General features: G+C 44.4%; 1 pseudogene across 1 annotated transcript; it reads left to right on the top strand.

Moving 5' to 3' along the window:
- The first annotated feature begins 479 nt into the window (after positions 1-479).
- On the top strand, positions 480-1,480 carry LOC105997751 (annotated as a pseudogene). Its single transcript, XR_001175661.1, has one exon. The product of XR_001175661.1 is annotated as a ras-related protein Rap-1b pseudogene (transcript).
- The last annotated feature ends 11,660 nt before the right edge of the window (positions 1,481-13,140 follow it).

Below are 13,140 nucleotides of genomic sequence, written 5' to 3'. Positions count from 1 at the left end.
TTTATTGGAGATAAGAGTCTTGTGGACTTTTCTGTCTGGGGTTTGAATTATGATTCTCAGATCTCACCCTCTTGAGCAGGTAGGATTACAGGCATCGGTCACCAAGGCTAGACCCTAGTCACCTCTTTAATGAGTTCCTTTTATAAAGTGCTAAAAATCTCCTGTTTTGTTCTTAGATTATCTTCCTGATACTGAGTTGTCCGTATTGTGGATACAATATGTTTTTGTCAGATGTTTGTGTTCATTTTTTTTCTTAGTTTGTGGCTTTTGAAGATCAGTTTTTAATTTTGATAAAGTTCATTTTCATGAATTTTTTCTTCCATGCTTAATGCTTTCAGCATTTTGTATAGGAAATCTTTCTCCACCAAAAGGACATTTTGGTTTTCTCCTATATCTTATTTGACAAATTTTATGCTTAGGTCTATAGTTTATATTCAGTTAACTTTTCTGTTGAGTGGTAGGACCGCTGTGAAGCCGCGAGCTGAGACCCTGGGGGGGGGGAGGGAGCGCGGGGTGGCCGGGAGGATCCGGGTGACAGCGTGAGAGGTACTAGGTTTTGACAAGTTTGCATCATGCAGAAGTATAAGCTGGTTGTTCTTGGCTCAGGAGGTGTTGGAAAATCTGCTCTGACTGTACAGTTTGTTCAAGGAATTTTTGTTGAAAAATATGATTCTACAATAGAAGATTCTTATAGAAAACAAGTTGAAGTAGATGCACAGCAGTGTATGCTTGAAATTTTGGATACTGCAGGAACGGAACAGTTTACAGCAATGAGGGATTTGTACATGAAAAATGGACAAGGCTTTGCTTTAATTTATTCCATCACAGCACAGTCCACATTTAATGACTTACAAGATCTAAGAGAGCAGATTCTTCGAGTTAAAGACACTTTTGATGTTCCAATGATCCTGGTTGGTAATAAGTGTGACTTGGAAGATGAAAGGGTTGTAGGAAAGGAACAAGATCAAAATCTAGCAAGGCAATGGAACAACTGTGCATTCTTAGAATCTCTACAAAATCAAAAATAAATGTTAATGAGATTTTTTTATGACCTAGTGCGGCAAATTAACAGAAAAACTCCAGTACCTGGAAGGGCTCACAAAAAGTCGTCATGTCAGCTGCTTTAATAAATTAAATGCATTGTAGCTCTGAGCCAGGTCTGAAGAACTGTTGCCCAATTCAACAGTGCCAGCATTCCTACTTTGTTAAACCTACCAACATCTTAAATGGACTTTCCTGTGGTGGTACCTTTAAGAGGCGGATGAAAGCTACTATATCAGTTTGTACATTCTAATCACTTTCCAATATCACGAGAGATTTTTACTTATATAATAGTCCTACAGTATGCAGCTGGTAAAACCAGAGGCTACCTCCAGTATTACTGCTAAGAGACATTTTTCATCCACCAATGTTGTACATGTATGAAAATGGTGTACTGTATACTTTAACACATCCCCATTCTTTGTATTGGAGAGTACAATAATGTAAATCCTAAAAACACCACTATTTTAGCATAATAAAAGAAAGTCCAAAGAGTTCCTATATTGCTTCTTTGATACTTGTAGCTTATTTTATTTTTTTTTAAATTGAAGGTCATTATCATTGTATTGTACAAAATAAGCGCTTTGATTAACACAGCTATATAGTTTTTTTTTAATTTTTCAAAAACCTGTGGAGACAGTGATCTTGTCTTTAAAATACAATAGTCCTTTCAGTACAATGTCTTAGATAAAGACGTTGCCTTTAATATCTGTTGGGAAGGAAATGTCCAGACCTCTCAAATCTTATGATTTTTTCTTTTTTGTTTACATAAGGAACAATGTTTATAGTTGTGTGTACAGTGTGGGTCTACAACAAGAAGTGGATATTTTCAAACAATTTTTTAATTATTTAACAATTTTTGTAAATCATTTTCAGGCTTCTGTAGCTGTAGATTCTCACTGTGAACACCTTGCTTGCTCATGCATAAGTGTATTTGCAATACCAAATATACAGGTTTAATATTTTTGCCTGTGAGTGATTGTTTCCCATGTGTAACATTTTGGTTGAGATGTTAAATGGTGGACGAGTACTGTGGATGTGAATGTGGGAAGTAATTTTAATCATGTGTAATTGGTCACAAGGCCTAATTTGCAGTAACTATTGCTGTTTTATTTAACAATCCCTTGTTGCTTTGTATGCATTAACATTTGGGTGTAAAGATTGTGTGTCTATCCAACAGGGAGCCACAGTATTTAAATTGACCAACCTGATGTTACAACTACTTTGAGGTGGCCAAATGTAAACTAAAAAGCTTTAATTAAAGTGGTGCAATTTTGTATAACTTAGCATCAGTGGTTCAATCAATTTGGATTGCCATTCAAGGGCTTACATTATTAAAAAAAAATGAACACCTAACGTTTCTAACAGCATCTGTCTAAATGATTCTTCATTTAATTCTCTTGGAATCTATGGTACAAGTTAATTGAATATATATGTGATAAGCATTGTAAATAATTTGATCAGAATATATGTGAATTCAGTAGTGAGTGTTCTATTTATTTGTGTTCTATTGTATTTGTATTCTATTTTATATATTCTATACTGAGTAGTCTATTATACTCATCTAAAATTATAATTAATTAATTAATTGTTTTAATGCTAGGATTCAAACCAAGGGTTTTGTGGATTTTAGGCCAGTGCCCTACCATGAAGCTATAGCCTGGCCATAAATTGTTATCTATTTATTACTTATTTTGGAGTTTATGTGATACTGAGGAATCGAACTCAGATTCTCATGCATGCTAGGCAAGCACTATATCACTAAGCCACATTCCTAGCCCTATTTATTTATTTATTTTTATGCGGGTCCTGAGGCTTGAACGCAGGGTCTAGGTGTTCTCCCAGAGCTCTCTGGTTCAAGGCTAACATTCTACCACTTGAGCCACAGCTCCACTTCCAGCCTTTTTGGGAGTTAACTGGAGAGAAGAGTCTCATGGACTTTCCTTCCTTGGGCTGGCTTCAAACCACATCCTCAGACCTCAGCTTCCTGACTAGTTAGGAGGCAGCCATGAGTCACTGGTGCCCAGCTAAATAGTTACTTTTACATCCATGTCTTCCCGTCTTGATATTCTATTTTTATATTAAATCATGAAGTTAGGTAGTATAAACCATAAGTTCTTTTTCTTTTGATGGAATTCGTACGAGATCAACATGAGCAGAATTCTTGTGAGTACATCATCTGATGAAGTGGCAGGTATTACACCCCCGATGATGAGTGATAAAAAGCAAATCTGAACCAACAATGTTAGAAGAAAGACTGAATTACGATCATGTAGCTGACACATGAGTATGAAGAAGTCAAAAGCCAACTTAATGTCTGCTTGGAAAAGCACCAAGGATACCAAATTGGAGCAATACACTGGAATATTCCACCTGTATTATGAGACTCGACAGAGCTCACCTGAGGACAGTGATGGTCAGGGGCCTTTTCCCTTCATAGGAAAAGTCCATCCACTCTCTGCTAGACACGCAGTGTGCCTTGCTTTAGATGGGGGTTCTTAATCTCTGTATGCGTCTGTATCTAACTTACGAAAACAACTACATTGACCTTTGACCCTTTTCTTCTCTCTTCTCTATCTTCTTCTTTTGACCAGCCTCTAGATCGTGCCAGCTAGCTGCATACCCACACGCTTTTCCTCCCATTTATAATGCTTGCCTTCTTAATCATACATTTTTTTTGGGGGGGTCCAGTCGTGGGGCCTGAACTCTGGGCCTGGGCACTGTCCCTCAGCTCTTTAGCTCAAGGCTAGCACTCTACCACTTGAGCCACAGTGCCACTTCCGGCTTTTATCTTTTTGCTTATGTGGTGCTGAGGAATCGAACCCAGGGCCTCAGGCATGCAAGGCAAGCCCTCTACCCCTGAGCCACCTTCCCAGCCCCAATCATACATTTTTTTATTAGCATTATCGTTAGGCTATTTAACTATCAAAACCATTAAAGTGTCAACAAATTGTGTATCGGTGTGACTTTTATGCACAGAAATGTTTATAAAGAAAAGTCAAATCCACGAGGGATTAGCACAGCGAGGTGTATGTGTGAGTGTGCATGTGTACGTGTGTGCGCACACCATTCTGTGCTGTTCTTGAGGGTTTTTGTTTGCTCAAACCCAGCACTCTAAAATCATTAGAGCCACAACTCCATTTCTAGAATTTTTTGGTGGTTAATTGGAGATAAGAAGCGCACAGACTTTCCTGCCCAGACTGTCTTCAAACTATGATCCTCAGATCTCAGCCTTCTGAGTAACTAGGATTGTAGGCATGAGCTACTGGCACTGGGTTATACTTCTTTTTTTTTTTAATCTTTGCCTGTGTTTAGCATTTTTCATGCTCAAATTTTTTTTTTGGGGGGGGGTCCAGTCGTGGGGCCTGAACTCTGGGCCTGGGCGCTGTCCCTCAGCTCTTCAGCTCAAGGCTAGCACTCTACCACTTGAGCCACAGCGCCACTTCTGGCTTTTTTTCTTTTTTGCTTATGTGGTGCTGAGAAATCAAACCCAGGGCCTCAGGCATGCAAGGCAAGCACTCTACCACTGAGCCACCTCCCCAGCCCCAATCATGCTCAAAATTTAAAAACAACAACGACAACCATCTAGCTTATGTGAAAACAAAAGAATGAAGTCAGGCCGTCTGTTTTCCTCCTATTCCTGAGGTTATTTTATGATCACATTTTAGAAATCTGTGTCAAGATGGCGTTTGCTCTCCCCAGGCTCATCCACACTCACACTCGGGCTTCATGTTGTGTGTGCGTTGTGTGTGTTGTCACTCTGTCCTTTTCCCCATGAAAGAAGTAACATTAATGGAAGACAAATCTCACTCTAGCCGTCTCAGACTCCATAGGCCTCTTCTCCCCCTCCCCCCCGCCACTGCAAAGCACTCACGTCTCCAGTCTCTCTGATCCTCTATCTCACTGGTTTCTAGTAAGAAGGAGCCAGGAACAGTGAAGTCTTACTCATTCTGACAGCTGCCAAGTGGGTCGAGTGGTTCCTGTCCTCGATCTCTTCATTTCCTTTCTGCATTTTCACTTCTTTGCCCAGATCTGTGGCTTCCACTCCCATCTCATCCACTCAGTCACAGAATGCCCTGCATGGAGTGCATGATTTGGGAATCTCCTCTCGATGGTGAAGCTTGCAGGCTATTGGCCCATTTAGGCATCGGTTTGACAAGCACTGTTAAAGAGTTTGGGCCATGCACCTGGCATTCAGTGAAACACAAGATCCAGGGTGAGTAAGACATGACCCTTCCCTCACACCTTGATATTTCCTCCGTCTGTTTCTCAAGCCATGGTATCTTTCCTAAGACAAAGCTACATGAGGCCGCCTCCTGGGCAGTTGGTGAGATGTTCAAACACCATGGCAGAAAAGAGTCTAGCTCCACTCCTCGGCCAGTCCGGCCTATATTCTTCTTACCCATTCTATTGGTGGCCTTGGTATTAAGCCCTAAATCATCTTCGTTTCTTCACCCTTCCTGCCAAGGTCCCGGCTCTATCTCTAAACACACACCTGCCCTCCTCACCCACCAACTTCCAAAGCCTGTGTTCCTCAAGAAGGTTTTCCTGGAATTCTCTCTGGTGTGTTAGAATGACATTTTGCCGGGTGCCAGTGGCTCACACCTGTAATCCTACTACTCAGGAGGCTGAGATCTGAGAATCGTGGTTCAAAGCCAGCCTGGGCAGGAAAGTCCATGAGACTCTTATCTCCAATGAACCACCAGAAAACTGGAAGTGGTGCTGTAGCTCAAAGTGGTAGAGTGCTAGCCTTGAACTGAAGAACTGAGGGACAGTACCCACACCCAGAATTCAAGCCCCACGACTAACAAAAAAAGAAGAAGAAGAAGAAGAAGAAGAAGAAGAAGAAGAAGAAGAAGAAGAAGAAGAAGAAGAAGAAGAAGAAGAAGAAGAAGAAGAAGAAGAAGAAGAAGAAGACGAAGAAGAAGACGAAGAAGAAGACGAAGAAGAAGAAGACGAAGAAGAAGAAGACGAAGAAGAAGACGAAGAAGAAGAAGACGAAGAAGAAGACGAAGAAGAAGAAGAAGAAGAAGAAGACGAAGAAGAAGACGAAGAAGAAGAAGAAGAAGAAGAAGACGAAGAAGAAGAAGAAGAAGAAGAAGAAGAAGAAGAAGAAGAAGAAGAAGAAGAAGAAGAAGAAGAAGAAGAAGAAGAAGAAGAAGAAGAAAAAGAAAGAAAGAATGACATTTTAAAAAATATTAATTTTGTGTTATGCCAGTCCTGAAGCTTGAATTCAGGGTCTGGGCACTGTCCTTGAGCTACTGTGCTCAAGGCTAGTGCTCTACCACTTGAGCCACAACTCCACTTCTGGCTTTTTGGTAGTTCATTGGAGATGAGTCTCTCAGGTTTGTGTGCCTGAGCTGGCTTTGAGTCACAATTCTCAGATCTCAGCCTTCTGAGTAGCTAGGATTACAGCCACCAGGGTCAGGATCCAGATAGAAATATTAACTTTTCTTGCTAGTTTAGATTCACACCTTAAAGAAGTCTTTTCAGCATGGCAATCTATGGAGGGCATGTTTCCATCTTGTCTTACATGCATCCAGATCAAGAGACTTGCCTACAATTAACTGCCAGGTTTCCAAGAATGTCTGTATTCACAGCTTGGGTAGTGTGAGAGAAGTTCTTCTTTGTGTCTCTCAGCAGTAGAAAATTCTATGGGAGTTAGGTTTGGTGACTCCCCGCTACTCAGAAGGCTGAGACCTGAGGATCATGGTTAATAGCCAGCCTGGGCAGAAAAGTCTGTGAGACTCCTATTAATCACTAAAAAGCTGGAAGTGGAGCTGTGGTTCAAATGGAAGAGAGCTCAGGGACAGCACCCAGGCCTTGAGTTCAAGCCCCAAAGCCAGCATGCACAAATATGGGAACACGAATTTGGGACATGACAGAAACTGGTTTACTTTCTGGTCATATTCTCTTTAATTTGCTAGTGTACATTATTATTTTACATGGACTGTGCATTATGACTATATAATGCACAATGATGCACAATGTGTATTTTTCTCAGCTGGGTTTGAACTCATGGCCTTGTGATTGCTATGTAGGTGTTTTATTAGTTAAGCCATGCCCTCGGTCCTTTTCCATTTAGTTATTCTTCAAATTAAGTCTCCTATTTATGCCTGAACCAGCCTCAACCGTGATCACCCCTACTCAGGCTTCCTGTGGTAGCTGAGATGGCAGGTTGTAGCTTTCATTGGTTGAAATAGGGTCTCACAAACTTTTTTTCTCTGGACTGGCCTTCAAATGAGATCTTCCCCACCACCCCTACCTCCAGACTCTAGGCTGAGACATTCCACCCCAGCAAGCTATCTTTTTTTTTTGGGGGGAAGCCCGGTTGTGGGGCTTGAACTCTGGGCCTGGGCTCTGTCCCTCAGCTCTTCAGCTCAAGGCTAGCGCTCTGCCACTTGAGCTACAGCGCCACTTCCGGCTTTTTTCTTTTTGCTTATGTGGTGCTGAGGAATCGAACCCAGGGCCTCATGCATGCAAGGCAAGCGCTTTACCACTGAGCCACCTTCCAACCCTCCCTCCCCCCAGCAAGCTATCTTATTTAGCACTTTATAATAATATTTTGTTGGGGAGTGAGCCGTCCTGTTTTCTCTAGAAGGTACTGTATCTCATCTTAAAGAAGAGGAACTTGGGGGTTGAAAGTCTTGGTTCAAGAGATTTTGACTTGAAATTACTGGCAAAAAAAAAAAAGGAGGATGGCTTTGGGTCATGGCATTGGTGTTGGGTGATAGCACTGGTTTTTAATCCTTGTCACCCTGTTAACGCTGACAATCCTTAACTGGCTGTTCTGTAAGGCGTGTGTTGTGAATGGAGCCGCACCTCAGTTGCACCCTGGGAAAATAGTATTTTCATGAACAAGAGCACCCACGATCTGTGCACTTGCTAAATTCAAGGCACCAGGGCAAGGTCTTCCTGAAGCATCACCGCATTTAACTCTCATAGCTGTCGGGGGAACGCGATGCTAATGTGTATGGTGACACAGGGCCACTCCCCAAGGACTGGAAAGGTGTGTGCCTGTCCTCTCACACTCCCACATTGAACTCATCCAAATATGTAGAAGTAGAGGAATCTACCTGTGGCTCATACCTGTAATCCCAGCTACTCAGCAGACTGAGATCTGAGGATCACAGTTCAAAGCCACCCAGGCAGGAAAGTCATGAGACTCTTCGATTAACCACCAGGAAACTGGAAGTGGTACTGTGGCTCAAAGTGGTAGAGTGCTAGCCTTGAGGAGAAGTCAGGGGCTGTACCTTGGCCACAAGTTCAAGCCCCAGACATGCCAGGAGATAGTTACATTATATTCAGTAGATGAGTGTGTGTGTGTGTGTGTGAGAGAGAGAGAGAGAGAGAGAGAGAGAGTGAGAGTGTGTGTCTGTATGTGCACTGGTACTAAGGCTTGAACTCAGAGCCTTGAGGTCTCACTCGACTTTTCCAGCTCAAAGCTGGCACTCTGCCACTTGAATCACACTTCCATTTTTGCTGGTTAATGGAAGATAAATGTCTCACAGACATTTCCTGCCCAGGCTGGCTTCAAACTGTGATCCTGAGAGCTCAGCTTCCTGAGTAGCTGGGATTACAGGCATGAGCTATCAGCACCCAGTATGTGCTGAGGTTAATAGCTGAATTCTCAGCTCCTAGTACACACACACACACACACACACACACACACACACGCATGCATGCATACACACACTCACAGAGGCTGGCTGGTAGGAGACTGACCAGAAATGGAAACACAGGACCACATGGAGCCTCCAGAGGGAATAGTAGAAACAATGGAAAACATCTGGAACAAGAGCATCCATTAGATGATGGGTTCTCTTTACCATGAGCAAGTAAAAAAACACCAAAAACCTGTCCCTTCTTGGAATGAGTGGAGTGACTGGAGGGCTACTTGGGTAAATAAAGTCATTCATTTCCCTGCCAGCCCGTGGCAGTGTTGTCATCCTCTCCGGACTTTACTGAGGTTCTCCTGTGTCACATCTCAGGTGCAACAGGGGTGAGTCTGCCATTCCACAACCTGGAGTTTGCAGGAGAAGTGAGTGAAGATCTCGCCTGAGATAGCCGGGCAAGTGACAATTCCATGAAATGGGCCAGGGATCTTAAAGGAAAGGAATAATAATCATGATGATGATGATGATAAAAAGGACGTGAAAAAAAATCATCTTGTAGGTAAGTCCTTCAGCCGGTCAAGCGACTAATTACCAAGGTTATGATCCTTTCTTCAAAGGGAAGTACATGTATTCATTTGGGTGAGTTTCTCACATGGAGATAAGGCACAGAGATAAGGCAGGTGCTGATCGAGCCCTGTGCCTTGGGTGTGACTACAGGAGGAATGGGTAATTAGTGCCAGGAGTAGAGATGGTGGCGATTACCAAGGAGAGAACTGGATGACTCAAGAGTCAAATAGGATTAAACAAGATGTGGTTCAGGAAAAGAGATGTGGAGAGAAAGGTTTGCATCTTGTTATGATATATTTTTGTTATTATTATTATCTACTAAGCCTGTGTGGTGGCTGATTCAGCAAGATGGAATCCAAGATGACTTCAGGGGGAAGGTGGAACACAGCCTCTGAATCTGTAGTCACAGTGTTTTCCACTCCCTTAAACCAAAGGCAGGAAGAGCAGTAATTCCCCTCCTTGTGTCCATCAACATGAGCAGGGGTGGGCATGGCATGCTGCTGCATTTGGAATTCCTGGTTTAGCATTCTCTCTTCCCTCTCAGGAGGCAAGGAGGAGATATGCATTAAGGTTAATTAAACCAGGTAGCCCTTCCCTCCTTCCCTCCCAACCTTCCTCCCTCCCTCCCTCTCTCCTCTCTCCCTTCTTTTCTTCCTTCATTCCTCCCTCCCTCCCTCCCCTCTGTCCCTCCCTCCCTCCCTACTTCCCTCCCTCCCCCTCCCTCTTTCCCTCCCTTCTGTCCCTCCCTCCCTCCTTCCCTCCGTCCTTCCCTCCCTCCCTCCCTCCCTCCCTCCTTTCTTTCTTGTGCTAGTACTGGGGCTTGAACTCAGGGCCTAGATGCTGTCCCTTAACTTTTTCACTCAAGGCTGTTTCCCTACCACGTGAGCCACAGCTCCACTCCCAACTTTTTAAGTGATTCATTGGAAATGTCTTTCTCACAGACTTTCCTGCCCTGGTTGGCATTGAACCATCACCCTCAGATCAAAGCCTCCTGAGTAGCTAGGATTATGAGACACCAGTGCCTGGCTACAAGCAGTTCTTGTTCACAACTTCCCATGTGGTCTGAAATGTGGAACACCTTTTAAAAAATCTTGTTCAAAGAATAAGTAAAGGAGCTAAGCGACTAAAGGAAAATCTGGCTTAAACAACCATTTTGATAATGCATTCTATAATCAAGAGATTAACTGTTCCTTGGAAGGTCTGCGAGTTCTTCGCCTTCATAATGTTTTCATGATATAATTAGTGGATTCAATGCACTTACCCTTGTTCAGGGGCTCTGTTAACAAGGTGCCAAAGGCCAATGCAATGGCATAGGAAATAGCACCCAGGTCTGACATATGGTTAGAGAAATAGCCCACTCCGTCCAGAGTGCCTTGATCACACTCATGAGACAGGACACTGCTAGAAAATTCCTTTAAGAATATAACCTAAGTGATTTATTTGTGGAATTTACAAGTGCACTGGACATTAGCTAACATGCCAGGCTCACTGAAGACGCCCCCAAACTACTTCCTCAGAATCCCCTGGGGCCACATCTGGGACCCCACTGAGAAATCACCATCTTTCTGTTTGCTATCTAAATAAACTTCACTCTATAAGGATGAGGTGGTGAGACACAGGACTCTGTGCCCGAGGGCGGAGCCCTCTAGCCCCCAGCCCACCCTTCCACATTTTCTTTTTATACTTGCTCTCTTATTTATTTTTTCATTTAACTCTATTTATTTTTGCTGGCACCTGGGTCTCAACTCAGGACCTTGCGCTTACTTGGCTCATGTGCTCAGCTGGTGCCTTACCACTTGAGCCACGCCTCCAGTTAGACTGTTTTTGCTGATTATGGTGGAGATGAAATCTCTTGAGCTTTTCTGCCCAGGCTGACCTCTATTCACAATCCTCCTACTCTTAGCTAGTATTTCAGGTGTGAGCCACAGGCACCCAGTTTGTTCTTTGACTTGCGGCCTACATGTCTCAATGATTGGATCCTCTCTTGGAGCATACAGATGGCGTTCTCAGCTCTAGCAAGCTCCAGCACTGGGGGCTGGGAAGGGTGAACCCTCCAGGGGCGTTGGCCAAGTTCTTACCCCTCTCTTGCCTGCCTGCCTTCCCTTCCTTCCTTTCTTCCTTCCCTTTCTCTTTGTTTCTTTCCTTCCTTCCTTCCTTCCTTCCTTTCTTTTTTCTTTCTCTCTTTTTTTCTTTCGTCAGCCATAGGGCTTGAATACAGAGCCTGTGCATTGTTCTTGATCTCTTTTGCTCAAAGCTAGTGCTCTACCACTCTGAGCCACAGCGTACTTCCAGTTTTCTGGTGGTTAATTGGACCTAAGAGTCTCACAGGCCTTTTCTGCCTGGGCTGGCTTTGAATCTCGATGCTCAGATCTTGGCCTTCTGAGAAGCTAGGATTATAGGCATGAGCCACCAGTTCCAGGCTGGTTCTTACCCTTCTTGAACCTACCGTTTCACCATGCACAAATACTAATAGCAATAACCTTACAGAGGTCCCTGAAGGTCACACTAGGTATCAAGAGATACCTAGTGCATAGTAGATGCTCAGTAATTATGAGTTATTCTAACAAGTGTGAGTACATATATCTCAATTTCCTGTTCAAACACTTGTACCCCTGCTTTGTAAAGAGCAGCCCGTAGGCTGCTTTTAGGGAATTTACTTGAAATTGAAAAGCAGGATAAGTGATTTGGCTTAGACTCTGTGCTTTCTTTTTTGTGGTTTGAAGGGGACCGGATCAGAACTAAAAGCCAATCTTGTTCTTGTCACCCCTGAGAACTGCCATGGGTTCCTGTCACCAGAGTTGGGTCACTGAAGCCTCTCCCTTGCCTTGAATCCCAACAGGCTAAGGATAGTGCCTCCTGGAATTCCCTTTCTTTGGTGTGAAGATGGTTGGGGCCCATTCATTCATTCATTCATTTAAGCAATCACAGAGCTCCTGCATTGCAAGGAATAGAGATGAGATCTGGCACTCACCCCTGGATCCTAGAACCCACGGCTCAGATCCTTTCCACTACCCTAGACAGTGTGTCTGAACCCTTCAAGAAGTGTGTGGAAGTGTGGAAGTGGTGGCTACACCTGGAGTCTTAACTACTCAGGAAGCTGCGATCTGAGGATCATGGCTCCAAGGCAGCCCAAGTAGGAAAGGTCATGAGACTCTTCTCGGCAATTAACCACCAATAAGCAGTCCTGAAGTGACACGGGGTGGGCTGCGCACTCCAGACCCTCCTCTTTTCCGGTGTGGGTTGGACTGGGTTTCCCTTTATTTCTAATTCCAAGCAGCTCAGACTTTCCCCGTCCAGCCCATTCCCACGTTGGTCCATCCCGACGTCTATCCATCGGATGTGTCAGTCCATGCAGCACTACCTGTCGGTCATCACGCACATTCCAGATGATGGCTAAGTGTCTCCACCCGCGGCCCCTTGTCGTGGGAAGAAATACTGCCTGACAGATCGTTTGGGGTCAGCGGGAGAAGGGCCTGGATCCCTCTTGACTTGAGGTGACAGCTGTCAATCAGTGTGACAGACGGGAGGCGCGCCCCTGTCACCGCGATGCCCTCGGATGCCGCTGGGGGGAGCCCGAAACCGCGGCGCCGCCGTGGCCCGCGCCTGCGCAGTGCGGTCCTGCCCCCGCATCGCCCACTCCAGGGCTCAGAATGGACTAAAAAAAAATAAATGCTCTGGAAAACGAAGTTAGATCACAGAGAGAACGGCCAGCCACGACGCGGCAGAGCAGACCACAGCGCGGCAGAGAAGCAATGCGTTCTGACCCGGACACGTGCATTCGTTTTCCCCTGTAAATTAGTATCTAAGTGAAACTCCAGCTGGGAGCGCAGCATGCGTGCGTCTATTCGGGACTCTGCAACCCGGCCCCGGGCACCCGGAGCCTGGAGAGGGCGGGGCCTGAGAGGGCGGGGCCTGA

This window comes from Dipodomys ordii, unplaced genomic scaffold, assembly GCF_000151885.1.
Source record: "Dipodomys ordii isolate 6190 unplaced genomic scaffold, Dord_2.0 Scaffold152, whole genome shotgun sequence".
In the NCBI taxonomy this organism is placed as follows: Eukaryota; Metazoa; Chordata; class Mammalia; order Rodentia; family Heteromyidae; genus Dipodomys; species Dipodomys ordii.
The sequence above is the reverse complement of the archived record's forward strand: the minus strand, read 5'-3'. Positions and strand labels throughout refer to the sequence as shown.